The following is a 14,882-nucleotide window of genomic DNA, read 5'->3' as shown; positions in this document are numbered from 1 at the left end:
ATAAGAAAAAGGAAAAAAAAAAAAAAACAAACTAAGCACCCAAAACAAGCAAACAAAAAAGTAGAAGCCAACTAGGAGAAAGTTTCTATTTTATACAAAGGAAAATAAAATAATACAGCACAAAATTTGACACGAAATAGCTTTATGATTTGTAGGTCTAAGAAACAGAAAAAAATATAGCATAAATATAAACATTAATTAACATTAACATCACAGCTTCTGTATATTGAAATTGTAAATAAAACCCTACAAATATGTTAGAAAAGAGGTCAGTCACAAAGTAGAAGATACTTCCAACTCACAAAATTGACAAAGGATCAATATCTGAATATTTTACAATGTCTGCAAATCAATGCAAAAATTGTGAAAAATGAAGGAAAAAAGTAAAGAAAGTTAATAGAGAATTCATAGAAGAAAATATTGAATGGCCAGTGAATATATGAGAAGATTTTCAAATAGGTGAGTAATGAGTCAATTAGGAATCTTTTAATAAAGCAGGATATCTGTCTATTATAGATTAGAGAGACATAAGTGATACTGGTGAAAATGTGGGGAAAAAATTTTATAAAATCCTGAGGGCATAGCGATAGTAGGGATCTGACACTATTGAAAAATGTCCATAACTCAATACTTAGTAATGTCATCTTTGGCTATGTGCTCTGGAGAAATATTTATACATGTGTACAAGGACTTCTGTGTAAGGATGTTTGCTGCAGTATTGTCAGAAAGGGGGAAGAAAAGGAAACACAAAAATCCAAATGATGAGTGTAGTAATATAAACGAGCTGTGATAGTTAAGCATAATAAAAAACAAACTATATCTATCTATCTATCTATAAAATCAACATACATAAGCCTAAAAGGTATGTTGAATAAAAAATAAGATAGCAGAATAATAAATAGAGAAGCTTAACATTTTCGTGTGTTTTAGACATGCTTATGATTATAACGGCTCATAGCTTCATGTTTGCAAGTATAGAAAAGTAAACAAAAATAGATTACAAACATGCACAGTAAAATCAAGGTATCAGTTACCTTGAATAAGTGGAGAGAGGACAGGAGGAATGAAAGAAAAATGGTGGATACAGGAAATTTTAATTTTATCTGTAGTTTTTAATATTTAAAAAGACAAAGAACTAATTAATATAGCTTTCACCTCATTTACTTAATTATTGTGCTAAGACATTTATGTTCTATACATGATAGATTTGACTTGTACCTTGCAATATTCTTCATAGGTGTGGTCCCGCTGTTTACCCTCCATCAAACCTCCCCTCTCCCCTCCTATCCCCTTCCACTTCTCTCCTTTATCTTGTGCTATAGTTATGATTTATATTTCATAAGAAAGTGTGAGCAATTATAAATTGGTTTCATAAAAGTACTGAGTACAGTGGACACTTTTTATTCCATTCTTGAGAAACTTTACTAAGAAGAATATGTTCCAGCTTTTATGTAAACATAAAAGAGGCTAAGTCTCCATCTTTTTGAAGACTGCATAGTATTCCATGGTATACATATACCACAATTTATTAATCCATTCATGGGTCAATGGACACTTGGGCTTCTTTCATGACTTGGCAATTAGTTTGATGTAAGCATTCCAAACTGTATAAAAAATCAACACATTGTACCCCACAAATGCATACATGTATTCATGATCTATATGTATATGACTTAATAAAAGGAAAAAAATAAAGTAAATGAAAGGAGAAAGATACACCATGACAGCACCAAACAAAAGAAAGTAGTTATATTAATTTCAGACAAAGAATACTTTAGAACAAGAAAAATTGTCACAAATAATAAAGAACATTACCTAAAAAATAATAAAAAGAAAAATATAAGCTATGAATAATTAACATAACTACACATATATGCATTAAATTCTTTTATAATTTCTTTAAGTAAAAGTTATGACAAAATATAATAGATATATTGACAAAAACCAAAAATAGATAACTCATGGAATCATCAACAAGCGTATGAAAAAATACATCAGTATTAGTTTAAGAAAAAGGAGAAAAAATAACAATAATTATAGCTATATATTTGTGTTTTCACTAAAATAATAGTTACTGTTGATAAAAATATGACAATTTTTTTGTATTGCTTGAAGTAGTTGAAATTGGTGAAATATCTTCAGAGGACCAGTTTTTAATATGTTTCAAATTCTAAAACAGTTGCATCCTTTGAGTCATCTATAAAAACATAGTAGGAGAAAAAAATTAAATTATTAAAAAAGATCTATGTATAGAATGTTTAGAGGAAAGTTGTGGTTTAAAATTAGAAATGAAATGGCTATCTTACAAGTATTGCCCAACTACGTGACAAAATACCCATGGCCATTCAAAATTTTGCTGTGGAATGATGCAGAAAGTTTAATAATGTATTGGATGTTATTATATAGCAAATGTATATATATGTGTATATAGTATATATACATATGTATTTTATGTATATGTAAAATACACATATGTATTTTACATTACATGTATATGTTTAAATACTGGAGTGTATGGGTGTGTGTGTATGATTAATTAGAAGGTGGACTGAATTGGGTAAAGCGCTTCAATACCTGAAAAGAACCACTGTTTTCTCAGAATCGTGTATAAAGATCCAATGCTTATGATGATAGTGAGAAACAAGTATCCTCACATTATAAGCCTTTCTAGTACCTTAATGAGTCTTTGATATACGTGGTATATCTTTCTCCTTTCATTCTCATTTTTTCGAGGCCAGCCTTCTTTTAACACATCTACTCAGCAATTATTAATTGCATTTCCTTTCACTGAATGTTTTCTAGATGTTTCCCTCAATCCAGTGCATCAAAAGCTTATCCTCTACCTTTCTTGTGTGGTATGAATTCTTCACTTCTTGGTGCATCTGGTTTATCCTCACGTAGTTAAAGGTTGGAGCATCTCTGGTAGTGACAGGACTCTTGGCTCAATTTTTTTATTTTATATATATATTTTTTAAATTGAAATATAATTCATAAACCATGAAATGTATGCTTTTAAAGACTATGGTTTAGTTATTTTTAGGTTTTCACAATGCTGTGCCACTATCACAGCCATTTATATCCAGAACATTCTCATGACCTCACAAAGAAGACTCATCCCTGTTAGATGTTATCCCCTTACCCTCTTCGTCAGCCCTGGAAACTCCCAGCCTTCTTTCTGCAGGTATTTCTATTCTATTCTATTCTATTCTATTCTATTCTATTCTATTCTATTCTATTCTATTCTATTCTATTCTATTCTATTCTATTCTGGATATTTTGTATATGTGGCATGTTGCAGTATGTAGCCTTTCTTCCTTGACTCATTTCTGATTACAAAGTAATAGTAATTTCATTATTAATCCAAATTCCATCAGGAAAAATGTGACCAAAAATAGTTCATTTCAAAAAGATGAAAGCAAGCTAGTTTAAGCCACAGTCATGATTTAGTGGAAACCTCCCTAGCCCTGGCTACTCTGATTCATTATAGCCTAGAACATACGGACACATACTAATGGATAATTATGATCCACCTGCTCCCCCAAAGATAGCCTCATTCTGGAGATAAAGAGCTCAGGATCTGGAGTCATAACACTTTGGCTGAAATCTTTCCTAATTGTTTGGTTTAGGACCAGTGAATTTACATCTCTGCTGTTCCATCTGTAAAATAATAATTCCTATTCTGTAAGACTCTTGTGGAGATTAACTGAGTTAATGTACATTGAGAACATTGAAGAGGGCTGTTTGCACACAGCAAGCACTCAAAAGCTATCTCTGTTACATGAGGAACAGGTTGCTGGGGAAATGCTATGTTTGGTATTTATGTGCATTCTATTAGCTGGGCATATGTGTATGTAGCTGATGGCAGAGACCAACTCTCACAATTCTCAGAACTTTACCGGTTCTTTAGCAAAGTCTATTATATCCAGGAGTGAGATTCAAATTCTGTAACAGCTGTGTGGGACAGGCCCTGAGCAGTCAGAGTGGACACACACTGCTCTCCAGAGGTACCCTAGCATTAACCATTCAGATGCTAGATCATGGGAAGGCCTGGGGACGGGGTGGCTGCTGCCTGCTGGCATGGTTGTGGAGGGCAGTTGGGGTTCCCACGCATCCTGGGAAGTATCTGTACCAAATTGTGGGAAAGTACTTGAATATTTTATCCACTGGCAAATTGAATGTCAGCCTGACTTCATCACTACCACATGAATCATGCTCTTTCTTACTATCCTAAACCAAAATGAAGCAGAAAAGAAATGTGATTGTAAAATAATGAAAGTCTTTTATACTCCATCCAGTTCCAGAGGAGTTAAAACATTTTTTAGTGGAATCAAAAAGTAATGTGGAATTTTGTTTAGATTTTGAGCATCTCCTACATTCCCTGAGAAGAATAAATGGACTAGAAGTTGGGTAAATGGCCCCGAACTAACCAGTTGCCTTGGTTTGCTCGTCTGTGTAGCATGATCATGTTAGACTAGGAAATGATGTAGATTTTTCATCTCTTTAATTTTTTCTTTTCTTCCTTAGTCAACAAAGCTCCAGCCTGAGCTATAGCCCAGAGCTCCAGGGCACAGTCCAAATCCAAGAAGGTAGGAATGCTACCATAAATCCACGGGGTAGAAAAATGCACCCTACCCACAGAGTGATTCATTTGCCCCTGAAAAGGGTTTTGCTGCTACAAATTTTTGTCCAAAACATCTGAGCCAGCAGTAGTTCAGTCTAGACACAAAGTGGCCAAAGTGCTTTGAACAAATCTGCTTTTAATGTGCAGAGTACTCTCGTTTCCAGTGATTATCCTGAGTGATTAAACAAAGTGCCAAACGCGGGCTGCAGCATCATCATTTATTACCCAAACACTTATTGGGGATTTAATAGCACCCCATTCAAGACCATATCTTAAGCCTTATGAATTCAAAAGAAAAGACATGTATTTTTGGCACAAATCAATAGAATTTCAAGACTTCTGTAATAGATACATACACAATCATATTGTTGAGTTGAAAGAAATGTGTTTCCAATAAGCAGTATTTACTGGGGTTTAACAACGATGTAATAGTTACCTGTCTATTACATGGTAGTCAAAACTAAAGAAATGTGTTTCTAATAATCAATTGGCATTTCAAATATATAAGATAACTGCCGCGTGAAATCTGAACCGAGACGCAACCCGGGACTTATACTTCTTCAGGAGAGTCTCATTCATGAAACTGAAGAGTCAATGATTGGCCATTGTAAAGAGGATATTATTAGCAAAGGGGTAGAAGTTTTATTCTTTTCTCTTATGCTTTCTCAACGTCTTTTTTTTTTTCCCCTCCCCCTTTGTCCTTTTACTTCTACCTAGCAGTTATTTGGGATTGAATTCTGTCCATGTAAAGAAAATAATCCTTCTTCTCCATCAGAAAAAATAAAAAAGTAACGGCATAAGTACCTTTTGTTCTTTTAATCCCTGCCCAGAGAAATACGTGGGACACATCAGAAAGCCCCAGTGAAGGATGTAAGTGTGGTGAGGAAATCTCCTCGGAGGAATTAATTCTTCCCATAATTTTGCAGTAAGAATGTCAGCCACTTTCCCTGCCCTGGCCACTGTGAAGACAGGGCATGCTCCCACGCTGCCATACGCTGCCTGTTGCCAGGTGCCTACCCTATGCTGAATTTCTCCCACCGGTGCTAGTACCACAAACACAGACGGCGGAACACCTGCTTTCTAGGAGATTCCGTCAAAGGGGGAAGAGGGTCGAGATAAGCCATAATGACAGGGCAGCAAGGTGAGCAAAGGACACCATGGCCACAGCCCCAGCTGGCTTCATTCTATAGAAAACACAGTCAGAAGGTACAGCGTAAGGACAATTTGCATAACAACAGTGGTGCTGCTGGCTTGCTAAACTCCTGCCCCATGATGATCCTCCCTTTCTCCCTCTCTCTGTGCATGTGGGTCCTGCTGCCTGGAGTATTCTTCCTTGACTCTCTGTATGGCTGTGCTCTGCTCATCCAGCACGGCTCAGCTCAGATCAAAAGGGTCTGAGAACCCTCCCAAAAGTAGTCTTCCCAGTGCCCATATGCCCCTTAATCTCTTACATAAAGAGACCCCTTTGCTGCTCCAACACGAAATGTGCCCTCTACTTATGCTGTGAAGGCAATGGTTTGTCATCTGTCCCTTTCTAGTGGACTGCAGGCTCCAGGAGGACAGGTGTCGAGCAGTACTTGGAGACAGTGGGAACTTTAACCTCATTTGCTAAATGAATGAATTCCCAAATCTCTCATGTCATGTAAGCAGGCATTGCCTAAGAGCCAAGGAGATGCTCTCTTCTTGAGCAATGATCATGCTCTTTGGAGTATGACACTGAAGTCTGGACAATATATGTTCACTTGGTGCCCATCACAAGTTTGCTTTGCCACCTGTCCAGCCAGCACTTTCTCTGCAGAGGGCACATAGACTAGGAAGGACCCCTGGACTTTGTATTGAAAGTCTACTGTCCTCCCCTGGAGAGTAAGTGCCGACACCACTGTCTCCAGTCAGATGTGGCCTGATGTGGCATCTTGGCGAATAGCTCACTGCAGCCTCCCCTGCCCCGAGAGCAGGAGCAGATAGCTGGAGGAAGCACATGGCAGGAGGTATGCTCCTGTGATGCCAAAGCCTCTTAGGAATGAGAGCTCATTACCAGCATGTGCCTGGGCCCCCCGCCTCTGCCAAGTGTCAAACTTCATTAGAGAGTTTAGGGGAAGATCAGTTGCAGAGCACAGTTAGTCTAGGCCAAGGCGGGAGTTTCCTCCCCAAGCTCAGGAGGGCTTTGGTTAGCAGTTCTGCAGAGACTGGCAACTGTGGTTGAACTCGTCAGACTGTGAGCTTTCCGCAGGATTTATCCAGCCCAACACTTGCACATTTTGAAAAGCAGAAATCTGTTGAGAGGTGATTCATTCCTCAGCGGGACCTTTTAATTCTACCTCCCACTACTCTAAGCCTGTCTTCCCTCCTGTTGGAATTATGAGAGCCCCATGTTAGGAAGTACTCTCTGCTGCCTAAGGATATTGTTTTGTTGGGAGAGGTTTATTTCAACAATAAAAATAATACCTTGGATTTTTACAGTCCTTTGACAAATGAGGGATAATATTTCTAAAGGTAATTTTGAAGACATGGCTGCACAAATATTAGCTCATTTTAAGTTTTGAGTTTGACTAAAAATTGTGAAATAGATAGCATTATTTAAGTTTTACAAGAAGGGAAATTGAAACTCAAGTTAAAACAGTTCACCCAAGGTCACTAGCTGATAAGGGACAGAGTAAGAAGCATAAAATTTCTATTCTCTTTGTTGTTCCATCTCAATGTAGGACTCTTTATAATTTTCCTCTTTGTCTCTTTATAATTGGCTTAAAGAGACAGAAATTGAAAAATTGCTTCATAATTCGGAAACTATTTCTTTAAAGAAAACAACAGCATGTTCACAGATAAACTGTGACACTATGTCACATGCACATGTGAACGCAGCTTTCACAATTAGGTGTATGTGGTTTTCATAGCTATTTTAATAGTTTCAAATATGTCCCCACGGATGAATTCTACACAAATACCCACTCAAGTTTCTCTGTAAAAAGGCCACAATTTTGTAATTTAATATTTAAAAGAAGGCGATATATAATTTTTACAATTTATAATGTTTTATACAGTATTAACATAATTGCTCGATATTTTAATCTTTTATGAATATTGATTCTATTTCATTCATTTTTAATATACATAAAATCTATTTATTCTGAACCCCAATAATTTGAAACACATAACCATTCAAACATAGACTTTTACCTTTGCTCGAAGGAGAAAAACAGGTAGGCAAATGGAAAATGTAAACCCCTAAGTTTTTGATTTTCTTAAGAAAACACATATTTCGATCTGTTTGGAACCAGCTGCTTATAATATATGTGTGTGTGTGTGTGTGTGTGTGTGTATCTTATTTATTAATTAAGATCAATCCCCAAGGGTTTCCATGTGACAATAATTATTGGCTTAACTATAATAGGATGGTATAATCTTGAGAGTGATAGTAATAATAATTTTCCTTAAACTTTATTTATGAAACTTTACCGATTTAGTCTACTAGTCCAGATTAGTAGCAGCGAATATAATAGAAGTGGAAAGAAAACAAGAGTTTGGAGCCAGACAGACCTGGGTTGAATTACAGTGCTGCCACTCTTGAACCGATTGTCCTTGAACAAATGACATAATCCTGATGAATTTTGTCATCATCCAAACTGAGATGCTTCTGAGGATAAAAGGAGGTGTTGTTAATTACTCAGGAACCACTGGCATAACCAGTGAGTGGCCTGAGAAGCCAGACAGATGGTTACTCTATCAAAATGTGACTCACCTCTTAAATGTCTAGTCTTTGGCTTATCTAGGCTGTTAGTAAATGGTGCTTTGTTTTCATTTTTCTGCCACAGCTTTCAACCGTAAGGAATCAAATCTCCTTATCCCAGCCACATGACATCATCTTGAATCTGTCACATTCACTCTTAAGAATATTCTTATTGAGGTAAAGTCACACTTTCAGGTATAGACAAGTCCTACGGTCAAGTTGAGAACGTCACCTGTAATTCAAAACCTTCCTGCTCCCTGTTATCAGACCTGACGTGTGGACCTAGCACAGGGCAAGGGTGAAGCCTCCGCTTTCATTTTTCTCTGCTCTTTTAAGCTTCTTTTCTTTTTTCAATCTACAGCTTCTAGCTGCCCCAGGGTGAGGGGAGTTGAAAAGGCAATTACGGAAAAGGGGCCTCCCGCTATGTGCTGCAGGCGTCTTCAGCAGTGCACTGTGTTCCGTACATGGTACCAAAAATCTGTGCCAATGGGGGTTTCAGTTTGCACTGCTTGGCTAACGGTGATGTTGACTATTTTTTCACTTGTACTTCTCTTCCACAGGTGACCTATTCATGTCCTTGGTTGATTTATCTTTCTTGACTTTTGGTAATAATTTTTTTCTTTCACTTTCTTGAAAGAAAAAGAAAATAGACAATCATCCCTATGCCTAGAAATGAGCATTATTAACATTTTATAACATTTTTTTCTATCTGCTATTTCAAAAGACTTTAATTTTTAGAGGAGTTTTAGGTTCACAGCAAAATAGAATAGAAGGTCCAGAGATGTCCTATCCATTCCCATCCCTGCTGTGCAGGCCCCCCCATCATCCACACTCCTGCCAGAGTGGGAGATCACAACTAATGAACCTGTGCTGCACATTATCACTCTAAGTCCATAGTTTACGTGAGGGTTCGCTCCTGGTGTTGTGCAGTTTGTGGATCTGGACAGATGCATAATGACATTTATCCACCATTAGAACATCATATGCTATAGTTTCATTGCCATAAAATTTCTCTGTGTTCCATTTATTCATCCCTCCCTCCCTTAATCCCTTGGCAACCACTGATCTTTTTACTGTCTTCATATTTGTGTGTCTCTGCCTGTTTTTAATAGAAGAAATAAAACACTGAAATAAAATTCAGCTATGCTTTATAACCATAGTAACCATGAACTCCAAGTAGTATGTTATTATTGTGTCTGTTTTAAATTTATATAGATGATAAAACACTATACCCATGTTCTAAAATTCACATCCTTGCTCCACAATATGCTTTTTAGATCTTGTCATTACATATGTAAAAACGAAATATATTCTTTTTAAAAATTTCTTTTAATTGCTATATAATATTCCACATGTGTATATCATTTGACACTTGTAGCTGCCATATGTTATAATATCCTAAAATGTTTTTACAGTTTGACTATTACAAGCAATGCTTCAGTGAACACCCTTGTACATACCTTCTGTGTTTGTGTGCAAAAGTTTCTTAAAGATAATTACTTAAGGTGGAATCTGCGCTAAGATGAATGCATTTGGTTTGTACGAGCTACTGACAAAATGCTTCCCACTTTTATATCCCTGCTTGCAAGATAGAGTATATTCCACTTTCACATTATCACTAGCAAGTTATGTTACCAAATATTTCAACTTTTATCAATCTGATGAATGAGAGTGTTAAACTAAATCTGTCCTGAGGATGCATCTGTACCTAGAGTTCATGTGTAATAAACTGTGACCTAACTTGTTGCATAAACAAACTGAAAGCCCAACATAGGAACGATCTCAGCTAGTCACAGCTGCCAAGGTTCAGCCAATCAAAGCTGCACAAGGACCAGGTTCAAGTCAGGAAGCTGTTACCACTCAAGCTGTTTCTGTATCTCATTTCCATGTTCTGTCCATAAATTCACCTCCATTCATGCATCTGACTATAACAAACATAAAGTCACTATAAAAGTTATAAAGGGGGACGCTGGTATAAAATTGCACCAAAAAATGAACATTTTAAATGCCTGCCCACTTGTTGGAAGTGAGCTCTCTGTACTTTTTCTGGCTCTCAGGGCTGTCCAAATGGAGAATTGTTCTTTGTTCAATTGGATTCCGTTAAATTTGAATTGTTTAAAGTTTTTCTTCTAATAAGAAACAGAATCGTGTTTTAATTTCTAATTATTTGATTTATTTTCTGCCTCACTGTCCATAATTCCATTACTACCCAGTCTGACCAATGCTTACTCCTCACTCGTGTTTCTTCATCTGTTAGTTTTCCATTTGTATTTTTTTCCATGTTTCTTTCAGGATAATAGTTTTTACTGGTGCTTTAATAGATCGTTGATTTATTAACTTTGATTTTGTTCCAACTTATATTTTAAGTATTTTTGGTGTTGTTTTAGACAATGAAATGTCAGTTTTTCCAGTTATACATATATCCACTTTTCCTTTTGTGATTTTTATAGTGTTTTTATACTTACGTTTGGATGCATGCATGGAGGTGAATACGGTCACAAAGCTGTTATCAGATGAAGAAGAAATTTTATAAAAGAACCCATACTGGCTAACTAATATTCTTAAGTAGAATAGAAAGCAAACTTACATGAAAAAGTTAATACTTAATGTGGTAAGAAGTAAAAATATTACCCAAAGGTTTAACAAAACGTGTGATTTTGTCTTGTCAGTGTTAAGGCGGCACAGCATGAGCACACCTACTTCCTTCATGCTTTGCTGGTATCAGCACCTTCCTAGTTCAGTTAACTCCAAGATAAGGCTTAGTGTGATGATTTTTTATTTCCTGACCACATGTAAAAAACAATGAAACATTTTTAAAGAACTCTTTTGTAACATTGTATATTTGAGTAGTAAATTCCTTTTAGTGTGTATATAACCAGCAAAATAAGGCTATTCCAGGAATAATCGGACACAGCTACAACATACAGAGAAGTAACACTATCATATGGACATGCATAAACAAACGTAAACGTAATCAGCCTTTTTAAATAAGTACATATGAAGTTCCTAGGTGAGCACTGTGAACCTCCCTGATATTACACAGAGACATTCCCTGACTGACACTCCCTGAGTGTAAATCCTACTCCGTCTGTAATTGTCGGAATTGATTATTTAAGAGTCGGCCGGATGCTATACTTTTCTGGACCTGGCATGTGTCTGCGTCCCTGCCTCCCAGGACACAATCTTTCATGCAGCATGCACAAGAGTTCTGTGTCCCTCCAGGAGGGGACACCTGGAAAGAAACACAAGATCCATGGAAGAGATTTTTAGGGAATGGTGCCTGGTAAAGAGAGAACACTGAGGGGCACCTGGACCACCGGAGATAAAAGTTAGGAAGGCACAATCACTTTTCAGTGACTGGCCTGAAAAAAATAATGAAACAAATTCTCCCTCATGGTTACTAAATATTAAAATGGCTCCAAACCCAAGTCACTAAAGCCACCCACATTAGAGATGCCTTGTGATTCCTCAGTTGAAAACAAGCTCCAAATCCCATGGGAATCTTCACAGCAATCCCAGCATATCCGTTATTAATCAGCTAAGGGCTATGGGCTCAAAAGTCTTTTGCATATATGGAACAACCTTTCCTTCCTTCCTTCTTTTCTTCCTTCCTTCTTTCTTGCTTTTTCTTTCTTTTTCATTTTATATTTTTTTGTTTTGAGACAGGGTCTCACTCTATAGCTTTGGGTAGAGAGTGCAGTGGGGTCATCATGGCTCACTCCAGTCTCAAGTGATCTTCCTGCCTCCACCTTCCAAGGAGTTGGGATTACAGGCATCCACCATGCCTAGCTAAGTTTTTCTATTTTTAGTAGATGGGGGTTCTGCTCTTGCTCAGGCTGGTCTTAAACTCCTGACTTCAAGCAATCTTTTCACTTCAGCCTCCCAGAGTGTTGGGATGACAGGTCTGAGCCACTGCTCCTGGCCCAATATATGGGGCAATATTATTATTGTATTTCAAGTAATTATTTAGATAAAGAATATTTTCTCGATTTTTCCTGTGGCTGTTGGAATAATGTAATCACCTTGGCTTTATGCAGAGCTCCCTTTTGTGCCTGGTGGCAGAAGCTCTCCTATTCTCAGATAGAGGGGATGTCGAGGGGCATTTTTGAAACCTACACAGTGTCAGCTGGGTGCCCATTGCACAGTGGTTACAGGTCAGCCACATGCACCAAGGCTGGTGGGTTCGAACCCAGCCCAGGCCAGCTAAACAACAAGGACAACTGCAACAAAAAATAGCCGGGTGTTGTGGCAGGCACCTGTAGTCCCAGCTACTTGGGAGGCTGAGGTGAGAGAATCACTTAAGCCCTAGAGTTGGAGGTTGCTGTGAGCTGTGATGCCACGCACTCTACCAAGGGCAAAATAGTGAGACTATCTCCAAAAAAAAAAAAAATACAAGTGTCATATGCTCATCCCTGAGAGTGTTTGATGCAATTTGTTATTTAACCCTCACAATCACTTTGCAAGTTTGATGTCATGGTCCACAACTTTTACTGACCAGGCAAGTGAGCTGTGAGTGAGGCCACAGCTACTCATTTTGTGTGTGGGAAGCCAAGATTCAAACTCATGTTTTTGGACAATAAATTATTTTTCTTTATGCTTTTCCACTCTTACTATATTTATCTGATGTTCTTATTAAGAAAAAAATAAAGTGATATTGGCCAAGCCACATTACCTTCTTGGCCTATTTATTTCATTGTGCAGAAAATGAGAGGAAGGAATTAAATAATTCTAAACATTTTTTAATCTCACAAGTCTTTCCCAATTTTGTACAAGGGAATGGAAATGTCGAGATTTCCAGATCAGTAATTTGATATGAACAAATGAACTGCTAGCAAAACAAGACAAAGCCTTCAAAAGACACATATGGGAATGTGTGTTTTACTCCATCCTAAATGAAAATTTCCTATTTCAAAATTTTTATCATATGCAAAATTACTGAAACACTTACAGTGCAACTTTTACTTCTGGCAGTAGCAATGATTTTTTAGAAATTTGTGAGTTTACAATCCAGTCAGCCTTGCTTTCCTTCAAATGTTTGTTTAGTATATTAAGAAGTGTTAAGAATCAAAATACCAAGTAATAAATAGGCATTTCAATTGCAACACCATTTATAAAAATATCCAGGAATTAATTTAAAATGTCTAGTCTCTAAAATTATGACAGGAAAACTAAATTGACTAAGTACATAAAAATATTTTCTTGCAAGGGAAGGTTTATTATAGGAAAATGATAGATTCTCTTCAAGTTGGTATAAATTTAATAAAATGACAATAAAAAATTCCACATGGGTTTTGAGGAAATATGATGATCTTCATATTTTTATGGAATAAAGTCATAAAAAGCTCAAATATATTTTTTTAAATGAAGGTAAATAGGGTCATGTAAAGACAATTGCCTGTTTCCAGTTGCATCATAATTTTGGTTCTTAAAACTACAAACACAGTTTTGATGAAAAATTAGAGAGCAGACATTCTTACTCATTCCATATATCAGCTTAATCTTTTAGAGATTTAATTCAAGGTATAAAGGAATTTGGTTATGGATTGGACAAAATAGTAAAGGATGAGATTAGACTTCTTTAGACAAATGGTGAAGCTGGAGTTGTAGTTCATCAGCTGTCTCACCTCAACACACACATCAGGTGCATTTATTGGTTGAGTGAGGTAGGAACTTATATTACTTATGGTGGAATTCAGCTCTAAACATATAGCCCAGGGAGAATGGAAGCCATGTACTAAAACACCCTCAGCTTCTAATTCCAGATAACACTTTGCCATCCCCAAAGAGTAGTTTCATTCTTCGGATCCAAGATGGTAGCATCTACCTACTAGGCAGGAGCAGTTGGGACAGAGCACAGTAGGGGAAGATGGCACAGGCCACGGGACAAGGGTCCCAAAGGGAAGATGTGCCAAAGCTGCCTCCTTCTTATATCACACTAGCCAAAACTTAGTTACATATTACCCCAGTTGCCAAGAAAGACTAGAAATGTTGACTTTTTTCTAAGCATCCCAGGGCTGGTTAAGAGTCTGCTATCATGGAAAACAAAAATAATAGTATTCACCATAAAAGCAGGAAAGATGGAATTGAAGGGAGGGAAGTTGAAAAGGTATTATAACTTAAGGTTTGGGGAGGATCTTTGTGTAATGTCTGAAATAAGAATACATGAGGATGTTTCTCAAGTCCCTTGTCATAAGTGACATCATGAAACAAACAATCACAAATCTCCTAAAATTCTGCAATCTGGCGTAACAGCATCCTATAGCATTAATTTATGTTACTCTAGAACCTAAACAACACAATACTGGGAAAAAGAGGCTCTCATTTAAGAAAACGAAATAAAAAGAAACAATTTATGAATACATGAAATCATGTATGTAGTATTTTAATCTGTTTTAGAACTTAGAATTTTGATAATATCAGCTGGAATAATAACCAACATAGAGTGGCAAACTTTCGAAATAAATTCAGCTTTTCTCTAAATCACTATGTGTTAATGTCTGCAAAGCATTTCACCATAATTCATTTTACCAAGACCCT

The sequence above is a fragment of the Nycticebus coucang genome, chromosome 18 (genome assembly GCF_027406575.1).
Source record: "Nycticebus coucang isolate mNycCou1 chromosome 18, mNycCou1.pri, whole genome shotgun sequence".
Lineage (NCBI taxonomy): Eukaryota > Metazoa > Chordata > Mammalia > Primates > Lorisidae > Nycticebus > Nycticebus coucang.
This window is presented reverse-complemented; position numbering follows the sequence as displayed.